Genomic DNA, 11,647 nt, shown 5'->3' on the forward strand with positions numbered 1-11,647 from the left:
TTATAGGGTATATCCTTTGGTCGGTTGATGATGCATGGAGGGGATTGGAACCATGGCAATGAGATGATGTATGATGGAATGAATGTAAAACTAATATTCTCCCATGTAAACTATCATATAATTAAAAAAAAAAAAAGAAAATACCATGGCTTGGGTCAGGCACACCTTAGTCCTCAAGCTGACATCTTTGCTTTTCAACACCTTCAAAAGTTCTTGTGCAGCAGATTTGCCTAATGCTGCTTCTGTGAGTGTTGATAGTTGATCCAAGAAGAATGAAGTCCTTGACAACTTCAATCTTTTCTCCGTTGATAAGAATGTTGTGGCATCAGGATTGGAGGAAGACTCATTAACAACCTGCGATATGCAGATGATACAACCTTGCTTGCTGAAAGTGAAGAGGACTTAAAACGTTTACTCATGAAGATCAAAGAGCACAGCCTTCAGTATGGATTACAATGTAAAGAAAACAAAAAGTCTCACCACTGGACCAATAAACAACATTCTTATCAATGTCTCAATGCAATTTTTGTAGAGCATGTGAAACCTTTGATATACAATACTTATTTATCATGTAATGGAATTTTTGTGAGACAAATAATTAAATTTAAAAAAATAATGATGAATCTTACTTCTCAGTTTTGTGAGATGGATATGAACAGTTTTCTTCAAGTTTTCCTTTCATACAGACTGTCTGAAAACTATCGCTAAGCCACCCAAGATCACAGGACAGTGTTGTTAAGTGCCGTCAAGTTGGTTCTTTCTCATAGCGACCCTGTATAGGGTTTCTGGGGACTGGCTGGCTGGTTTGAATGAACAATTTTGTGGTTCAAACTGACCTTGCAATCCAGTACATTATCCTTAAGCACCACTTCAAGACTTCAAGGTCTCAGGATAACATTTTAAAAACCACTTTTCTAGATAAAAAGCTAACCATTGGTTTCTAATTCTACCCAAAGCAATGATTCCTGAATACCCTATCTCAAGCTTTTCCCTTGACTACCAACATTGTTTCTTTTGACATCTCCTTTTGAATGTTGATATGTCCACTAATTTCAATGTGTCAAAAATTTTAATATACCTAAATTATTCACATAATTTTTGTAACTACATAGAAAATTCAGAATCTCTTAGATGCTTTACATACAATTAGCTACCAAACATTATCAATTACAGCATTAAGTTGAACCTAGTGTCTCTTCTCCATCTTGCCAAAACTGCTGTTCTTCAGGTTTGGGCAATTTCCTGCACAATTTGTTGTAATCACTTCCATATTGTTCTGTTTCTCTTGTTCTTCTTCAATTTATACACCATTTTGATTTCAGGATAATCTTCATAAAAAATGAACATTTTATTATGCTTCAGTACTACTTAACTTTCTATAAAACCTCCACAATGTTTTTAGGATCAGATCTGAAGTCCTTAATGTTCTATGTAGGTTTCTTCATGGCCTGGCCTTGTATCACTTTTCTGTCACTTTCTCAATTCTAACATATTGAACTTTGACTTTTACATTTTTATTGCAGTGAAAATATACACAACACAAATTTAACAAATTTTACATGTAAAATTCAGTGATAATAATTACATCCTTCAACTTGTGCAACCTTTGTTTCTTTCATTTTCCAAATTGTCCTATAACCATTAGTATAAACTCAATGTGCCCAAAGTAAAAGCTTTACATTTCATTCTCCCTCTAGTTTGTGGTAACCACTACTGATCTTTGGTTTTTGTATTTTTCTTATTTCATATAAGTAATCTACAACAACTGACTAATTTCCCTCAGTATAATGCTTTCTAGATTCATCCAGGTTTGGCATGCATCAAACTTCATTTCCACTTATGGCTGATTAATGTTGCGTTCTGTGTGTACACCACATTTTATTAATCCATTTATTTGTTGGACATTTTGGTTGTTGCCACTTTTTGGTTATTTGAAAAGTGTTACAATGGACACTGATGTAAACACACAGTGAACTTTAACACTTACACAAATATATCTTGTGTTTCATATCATCAAATATATGAAATTTGCATTTATTTCACAATTTATGCATCTAGTATTCTTTTGCCTACTTTCTTCCAAGCCTATTTTTGCTTGAATGACACCATTTTCAAGATATGGTTCAAAACTAACACCTCATTCAACCCATCACATTTGAGGCAGATATCCTCTTTTCCACTCAAAATTCTCTATAACTTCATTATAGTACTTGAAGGTGATTTTGGTGTAGAGCTGTAGGATAAGCAGCGGACTAAGAATCACAAGGTTCAAACCCACCAGCCACTCCTTGGATACATAAATAGTGTCACTATGAGTTGGAACTAACTCAATGGCATTTAACAACAACAATTTGCTATGAGTTGGAATTGACTCAATGGCACTTAACAACAACAACAGGCAATTATTGGAGAACTGGTATGGCTCTGTAGGGTAAGCCCTGGGCTGCTAACAAGATCAACGGTTCAAAGTCACCAGCTGTTTGGTGGTGACTTTGGAAACCCTATACAGGGTCACTTTGAGTCAAAACTGACTTGACAGCACTTAACAACAACAAGAAGCATGTATTACATCTATGCTCTCTTACTTCATGATTTTGCTATCCTACTTACATTTTGACGGCACTTCACAACAACAACAACAACAACTTACATTTTGAGATTCTGAAGAGAGACAGCAATCAGTTTTCAGGTTTTTGTTTTTTTCTGACACATTACATGATCCAACAATTTTTCTAGCCTTTTTATTATGAATTGGGTGAAGGTATACTGAGCAGATCAATTTTCCATTCAACAATTCATACACATTTTATTTCATGCCATTGATTGCAACCCTCACAATGTAAGCTCAGTTAACCCACTTCCTCCCTGTTTTCCTGTTTACATTTCTCCTTCTTTCCTAAACCTTCTGAACTTTGTCCTTGGGCAAATGGTTGTTGATCTGTCGATTATTTGGCTGAAAATTGAACTGTAGCGGAATGTTCATTTCCAAACCTGAAGGGTGGCTAAGGACCATAGTCTCAGGGTTTCCAGCCGTGTCTTTTCGGCCAAGTTTTGTCTTTTTTGTGACTTTGAGTTTTGTTTCACATTTGTCTCCCACTTTCTCTAGGACCTTCTAATGTGACTCCTTTCAGAGCAGTTGGTGTAGTAGTTGGGTCCCATCTAGTTCTTCTGGTCTCAGATGTGAAGACCTAAGCTGCTCACAACTTTTAAGACCCAGTCACTCCTCATCAAAGTAGGATGCAGAACATTGGCCTTGTGCACTATGTATTCAACAAGATTTTAAAGAGATTAAATCAGGGGATTAACTTGGTTGTTGTTGTTGTTAAGTGCTGTGGAGTCGGTTCTGACTCATAGTGACCCTGTACAGGGTGTCCAAGACTGTAAATCTTTACGGGAGCAGAATGCCTCATCTTTCTCCCGCGGAATCGCTGGTAGTTTCAAACTGCTGACCTTGCGGTTCACAGCCCTATTTGTAACCACTATGCTACGAGAGCTCCTTACTAGAGTAGTAATATTTCTCCCTAAACCTTTAACTCCCATTTCAATGTCTTTATTAAAGTATTTGAAGATTTCTATCTGTCACAACATAAAATTATTAAACAGAAATTGGATCACGAGATTCTCCTTTATGCCGTTAAAGTTACTATTCTTGAAATGTTGCTAGATTTCAAATAAAAATTTTAAACATTCTGATATATAACTTTTAGGGCAGGAAATAATTAAAATAATAAAAGGAATTGCTGCTTTTAAAAATTGCTGTGATTTTCTGAAAGAAGAATGCTTGATTTTTGTATGCTATAAAGGATTATCAGAATAGCTTATTTTATAGGCATTGATATTACAGAAGCAGATTATTTTCAAAATTATTTTACTACTGGTCACTGAAAACTTCCATAAAAATACCTTATAACAATAAGATCAAACTTTTTAGCATTGCTCATATCTGCTTTATTAAAGAAAGATTTTTACCCAATGGAGGCTATTGCAATATTTTCTATGTGAATAAAACAAAAAATGAATTCCACTGCTGGGAGTCAATTCTGACTCACAGTGCCCTTACAGGACAAATCAGGTCTGCTCCATAGGGTTTCTAAGGCTTTCAAGTCTTTGTGAAAAGACTGCCTCATCTTTCTTCTGCAGAGTAAGCTGGTGGGCTCGAACTTCCAACTTTTCATTTAGCAACTCAACACTTAATCCACTATGCTACCAGGGCTCCTTTGATGTGAATGTTGTTGTTGTTGTTAAGTATCGTGGAGTTGGTTCCGACTCGTAGTGACCCTGCACGGGATTTCCGAGGCTGTATAGCTATATATCTTTGCGGGAACAGAAAGCCTCATCTTTCTCCCATGGAAGAGCTGGTAGTTTTGAAATGCCAACCTTGAGGTTAGTAGCCAGATTCATAACCACTACGCTACAAATTTGCTTTTTAAAATTGATAAATTAGGTTAAAGACTGCTCTAAGGTATCAATACATAGTATCTGAAGATTATTCTGTTGGACATCTATTGTGCAATGTAGAATAAATGTTATTCAATGAAAGTTCTATGGTAAAACAAGTTTGTATATTTTTGGATTAAAGAAAATTAAACAGGTTTTGTTTTTCATATTATTTTTTTCTTAAGAAACAGACTACTTAAAGCTTGTAACATACTAATATTCATTGTAAATCATATAAAGTAGACTATAATTCTCAGTGTTTCTAAATTTATTGAATTGCAAAAACATTATGGGAAATTCTGCGTATTTTTCAATCGAAAGAAAACCGTTGGGTACTCACTATGTGCCCGACTGAATTTTAATGCCAGGCTCATTATTAGATTTTAGAAGTCCTTTAGAGGAAACTAGGATTGTTTCTTGCCCTCAAGGAGCAAACATGTAGTTTAAAATACATTATTATTATTTTTTTAATGTTTTTTTGGGAGAACATTTGTTTTAACATTATGTTTTTAAAAAGAAAACTTAGTGTTGTTATTAAGTACTGTGGAGTCAGTTCTGACTCATAGCGACCCTGTATATGATTTCTGAAGAGCTACTGCTGGGTTTGAACCACTGACCTTGTGGTTCAAAGTGACTTTGTTTGTCTAGTGCTTATCCTTCAGAGTCACAGAGGATTATAAATTAAAACATTGTTAGATTTAATGTCAGAAATGAAAACAAAACAATTATACGTATAAAATGAAGGAGGAGTCCTGTGACATGCTATAGGATAAGCACTGGGCAGCAAAGTCAGTTTGAACTGCAAGGTTGGTGGTTCAAACCCACCAGCCACTCCTGGGAAATCCTATACAGGGTTCTTATGAGTTGGAATGGACTTGATGGCACTTAACAACAGCAACATAAAATGAAGGAGCCCAGGTAGCATAGTGGATTATGAGCTGGACTGCTAACCACAAGGTCAGCAGTTTGAATCTACCAGTTGCTCCAAACCAGGAAGATGAGGCTTTCTGCTTCTGCAAAGATTTACAGCCTTAGAAACCATCTACAGGGTTGCTATGAGTCAGCATACACTCCATAGCACACAACTACCACCACTATCATAAAATGATATAAAATAATACAATCAAATTTAAATTAATAGGAAAACTGCATAAAATATGGGTGGCAACAGTTTAATAATAAATATATAAAGAATTAATATATATTACAAATATCAAGTCCCAAGTAAATGAACAAGACTATAAACAGGTAAACCACATAAGCAGAAATACAAATGATATTAAAAAAAAAGTCTATCATCCTAGTGACTGAATCAATATGTTAGTACTATTTCACATCTCTAAATGTGACCATAGTAAAGAAAGCACAAACAAAACAAATAAGCACAAGACTAGCACGGCTGTGATCAACCGAGCTTTTTGGAAAGCATTAAGGGAAATACCTACCAACAGCCCTAATCTGTTACACTGAATAATATAACTACTAGGAATTTATTCCACGAACGGAATCCAATGCAACATAAATCTATGTTCATGAACGAATTTATGTTCACTGTGATTTTCTTTATAGTATTAAAAATTGGGAACAGCTTAGATTATAATAATGGGTATGGTTAATTAAGTATTGTTATGCTAATTTTGTGGGTGATTATAACTTTGATTATGCATCTAACCAGACAGCTTATACTTTCTGAAAACGATAATAAAAATGAGGTCAAATAGGTATGTTGCAGTGGTTTATAAAATACATTATTGATTAACAATCTTTATGTGGAAAAGATTACTATTGGATGATTAATTTGACTGGCTTTGGAGGTTGGTGGCCAGTTGAGCTAGCGGGCCCCAAACTGTGACCTAAATATAGTTTTGAAAAAAGAACATAGAAAAAATATTTTCTGTGCTGGAGTACAGGTCTAAAACAATTTATAAACATTTTGCATATATCAACACAATCCACAAACCTACTGTACTGTTAAGATAATGACTATGAAATAGTGGTTGATGAGACAGCCATATACGTATGGCTCATATCTAATGTGAGTTAATCAAATGTTCGTCTTAGTATGCAGTTTATAGCATGTCTTTCTATGCATACATAAATTAAAGAAGCACTTTCCAGTACATAAAAACTTATTAACACAAAGATACAGCAATAATAATGTTTAAACACACATCACAAAGTAGCACTCTTTAGTTACTATGTACCACTGTATGTACCTCAAACCTTTAATATAATAGATTTTAGGGAGGTTGGCCCATAACTATAGTTTAAACATATAAGCTGATGTTCATAACCTGGCTGTCTGAATAAAAATGGGTTTTATAACCAGGAAGGGGATACATAATTCAGTTAATTTAATTAAAAGCAATTAGCTGGAGTCTATGAAGATAGTGTAGAATTGCATTTTTTTAAATTGTTGTTGTTATTAAGTGCTGTGGAGTTGATTCTGACTCATAGTGAACCTGTGTAGGGTTTCCGAGGAGCGACTAGTGAATTTGAACTTCTGACCTTGTGGTTCAAACTGCCCTTGAGGTCCAGTGCATTATCCCACAGTGCCACACTAGGACTTCTTTTCTAAATTAGGTGGTTAAAAAGTTTAAAATAAAATTTGCAGAAAAGTGAAATTTGAAATATTCCCAAGTATTTTGGATTGAATTGTGTCTCCCAAAAATAAATGTTAAAACCCTCTAGATAGGAGCCTTGGTAGCATAGTGGGTTACAAATTGGCCTGCTAACCAAAAGCTTGGCACCTGAAACCCACCAGCTGCTCTGAAGGAGAAAGATGGGACTGTCTTCTCCCATAAAGATTTACAGCCCTGGAAACCCTAGGGAGTTCTCTATCCTATGTTGTTGTTGTTGTTATTAAGTGCTGTTGAGTCAGTTCCGGATCACAGTGACCCTGTATAGTGTTTCTGAAGACCAGCTGGTGGGTTTGAACTGCTGACCTTGTGGTTCACCATCCAGTGCTGATCCTACAGTGCCACACCAGAATAGGGCCACTATAAATTGGAATTGACTCGCTGGCAGTTGGTTTGGGATCTTTTGGTAATATCTGTGGAAATGACCTCTTTGGGGAATACAGTGTGTGTGTATGTGTGTGTGTGTTATGTTGGTAAGTCCATGTCCTAAACATAATCACTTCTGAGTTATACTGAGCAGCATAAACACAGAGATGAGGAAATACAAATGAGGGGAAGATAGATGTCACAGGAGAATCAGCAAGGAATGGAGCATGCTGGGACTATAGCAGCTGGAAGAGATGAGCGTTCTCCTCAGAGAAGCAGAGAGAGAAACTTCCATTACAGCCAGTGTTCGGAATTCAGACTTAGAGGCTCTGAATTGTGAAAGAATTCATTCCTGTTCTTTAAAGAAGTGCCTTGTGGTGTTTGTGCTGCACCAGCACTAGATAACTAAAACACCAAGGAATGTGTTTCAGTGGGCACAGATCTAGACGGGAGTCCTGCAATAGTGTAAATGATTAACATGCGAGACTACTAACTGAAAGGTTGGAGACTCAAGTCCTCTCAAAACTGTGTCTGAAGAAAGGATTGGTGTTCTACTTCTGAAAAATCAGTCATTGAAAACCCCATGGAGCACAGTTCTGTACCGATGCACACAGGGTCACTATAAGTTGGAATCAACTCAATGGCAGACAAAGCATGCACATGGTTTCTTCTTTGACATGGCAAACCTCTGTGGATTGGAAGCCGGAGTCCAGATCTGACCATACATTCCAGCTCCCAAACGCAGACCAGTCACCCAAATCTGAAACTGTATCTTAGTCTTGAATCTTTATCTGATCTGTAACTGTCAGAGATAGCAATTTTTACTCATAATTGGATAAGTGAAGTTGCAAGCCTTGTTGTTAAGTGTTGTGGAATCCTTTGGGACTTGTAGCAACCCTGGATAGCATTTCCCAGGCTGTAAATCTTTTCCAGAGCAGAAAGCCTCATCCTTTTCCTGTGGAGCAGTTAGTGGGCTCAAACTGCTCACCATATGCTTCTCAGTCCAATGTTTATCATACAGATCCACTCCGCTGTCTTGCTAGTTTAGGAAGTTGTAAAAGTAAACATATTGTTTAGTGCTATTGAATATGTTCTGATTCATAGCAACCATGTATAGGGTTTCTAAGGAGCAGCTGTTGAGTTTGATCTGCTGACCTTGTGTTCAAACCGTATCCAGTGCTTATCCTACAGCACCACATCAAGACTTTGGTATTCAATTTAGACAAGAGTATATTTTAAATTAGGATGATAGTCTATACTTACGTGTTGTTTCTTATTGTTGTTGTTAGGTGCCAGTGAGTCAGTTCCGACTCATAGTGACCCTTGCAGTCCAGTGCATTACGCAAGACTCCAGTATGTTTGAAATGCTTAAGAGATCCTGACATGTTAGAGTAGATCTAATTAAATCTCAAGGACTGGTGGAAGCCACCAGAAGCTAGAGGAGAGGCATGGCACAAAATCTCCCTCAGAGCCTTCAAAAGGAATCAACTCTGCTGACGTCTTGCTTTTGGACATCTAGCCTCCAGAACTGTGAGACAGTACATTGCTGATGTTGTAAATCACCCAGCTTGTGGTACTTTGTCACAGCGGACCTAGGATATGAATGCAAACTCCAAGGATGAGTGTACAGGTCAAATCATGGTAAGAAATTCAAAACAAAGGAAAGGAAAAAGAAATGCTCAGGCAGGGAAATAAACATGGATTTAAGCTAAGTATTTGTTCTAATCATGACAAGTACTTTGGAAAGCTCAGCAAGCTTGCTAGGACCCTGGAGAGTAATGAGGGGAAAACACTAACAGTGTGGCCCTCGGTTGTCAATAGCAAAATTGGAGGCTGTGTTTGTGTGAGCCCAATTAGTGAGAGCTAGTCAAATTTTGTCAAATTGCAGAATTATAAGTCAGTTCTCTAAAGGAAATCATTCATACAATCCTATCAATTATCTGTATCCCCTCGTGGCTAGGAACAACACTTTCCGTGAATGTTTCTTTTCAGAAGTGAGGCATTTCATTTTATGTTCTGGACATTTTGTCTTTTTAAAAGAAAAATGAGTCTCACAAAAACACCTTCTAAAAATAATGAGGAGAAACCAACTTCTCAACATCAGTGCTCTAATTTCCCAGTATTTGTGGCCCTCTCTGCTCAGAAACTCTTCTGCATTTAACCTGAGGCTGATCTCATTGCCAGACTTCTCTGACAAGCTTTTCCCTCTTACTTATCATCTTACTAATATTCAGTGTCAGAGTATTATGGATTGTGCTGGAAACATTATGTAATTATATGGGCTTTCTGAGCTCAAAGCTATCTCACCTATTTTATCTCTATACTTCTCTTATGGGAAAAAGAAGCCAAAGATGTAAGACATCAGTGGGAAATAGGCACTGTGGATATTGGAGAGCCAAAGACACTATATCAAACTTCAACATGAAGGAAGGATACTGATGACTAGATTCACTTGCTTCCACTTTCAAAGGTCAACAGGTAACATCTCGGATACTAGAGTGATTTTTCAAGTGATCTGTAAATATTTCACGTGTTTAGAATTGACTGCGGTAACCTAATCATTTTGGTGACTATAAATTCTGAGACATCATTGCTCTCAGTCTTCCCCCGTACAGCTGAGGACTTGCACAATGTTCAGACTACAATGGGTTTATGACTAAAATAGACAATTTAAGTGACACTTCTTATTAAATACTTTAACACAGTTTTAAAACATGCAGGTGAGAATTATCTAAGGAAAATGGAATTTTTAGTACAAATATACTTTGTTGTTGTTTTGAAAACAATATTGCTACAGGTCCACTGAAGTTGTTGACAACCAATTAGTGTTTTATTGGTCACAGCTTCAGATGTTGAAAGAAAAACAGTGGGAAGAGCATTCAAATTTAAGATGATCTACTTTGGTATCAAAAGAGTTTGTTAAAGTTAATTGTCTGCATTTTTTTTTTAAGTTTTTTATTGTGAATTATGTGATAGTTTACATGGGAGAACATTAGTTTTACATTCATCCTATCGTATATTGTTTCATTGCCATGATTACAATCCCCTGCAAGCATCATCAAACAACTAAAGGGTATACCCTGCAAGCCTGCCTCTCAGTCATCAGCACACAGTCCCTCCATCTCTCCATGTCATCGTCTCTGCCTCCATCTCTGGTGTCAATGTTTCTCTGAGTAGGGTCCAGCACTCCACTCTTCTCCCTTGATGGTCTCAGTGACCTCCGCTCTTAGGCTGAAAAGTTAATCACTCCCTTCCTTGCTAAAAAATGTCTACCTTTACAATTCCAACCCTCACAAGCAGTCCAGATAACAATTATTCACTATTGTATCACAAGAGATCCATCCGGATTTCATTTTATCAGCCCCACCTAGATAGATTGTATACTACTCAGTGGATATTCTACCTTCCTCCATGCCCTATGAATCTAGCTTCCCTCTTGAAAGCTTGTAAGCCAGTCACTTCTTGCCTTTGTAGCCCCCCCATTTTGGGACATTAGCCAATGTCCAAGTTGCCCATCCCTGTCTACCCTGGGTACCGAGGGGGTGGGAATGATCCTCATTGTAAAGATTTGTTCCCTCTTTTGAGCTACTGAATCCATAGGTGTGGGTCAAGTTCATCAAATTGTATCAGATTACTTTTTTTAACCTCTTCTAGTCGAGTTCTAATCATCCAGCATTGAAGCCAGATCAAGTGGGTATTATCTGCAAGTGTGGGTGTTCTTGTGCATACGCCCTCTCTTCTTATCAGCTGGATGCTTCACTCTCAACTCTAGTCCACTGTGTCTATGTCACTGCCTCTGGGATCAGGAGTCCCCAGGTCTTACCATACTGCTGGCCAACCAGGTCCCCACCTGGGTTCACAGGAGTCTATTGAACGTGGTTGGACTTAGCTTACAACTTCATTACTGTTTTTCCCTCACTTCCCCTTATCGGAGACCAATGTGGTTACCAGTCAGAGCACATGTCTGTTTGTGTATTCCCCTTGAGTCTTAGTCTTGAAAGGGGGTTTGCCCTGAGGGGACCCAACCACTTGCCTTGATGTCTCCTGGGAGAGCAACTTTTTTTTAAATGTTTTAATGTGAATTGTGTGATAGTCTACATGGGAGAACATCAGCTTTACATTTATTCCATCATCTATCATTTCACTGGCATAGTTACCATCCCGTCCATGCATCCTCACCCAACCAAGGGTTGTACCCTGTAAAG

Source organism: Chrysochloris asiatica, unplaced genomic scaffold (assembly GCF_000296735.1).
Source record: "Chrysochloris asiatica unplaced genomic scaffold, ChrAsi1.0 scaffold00006, whole genome shotgun sequence".
Lineage (NCBI taxonomy): Eukaryota > Metazoa > Chordata > Mammalia > Afrosoricida > Chrysochloridae > Chrysochloris > Chrysochloris asiatica.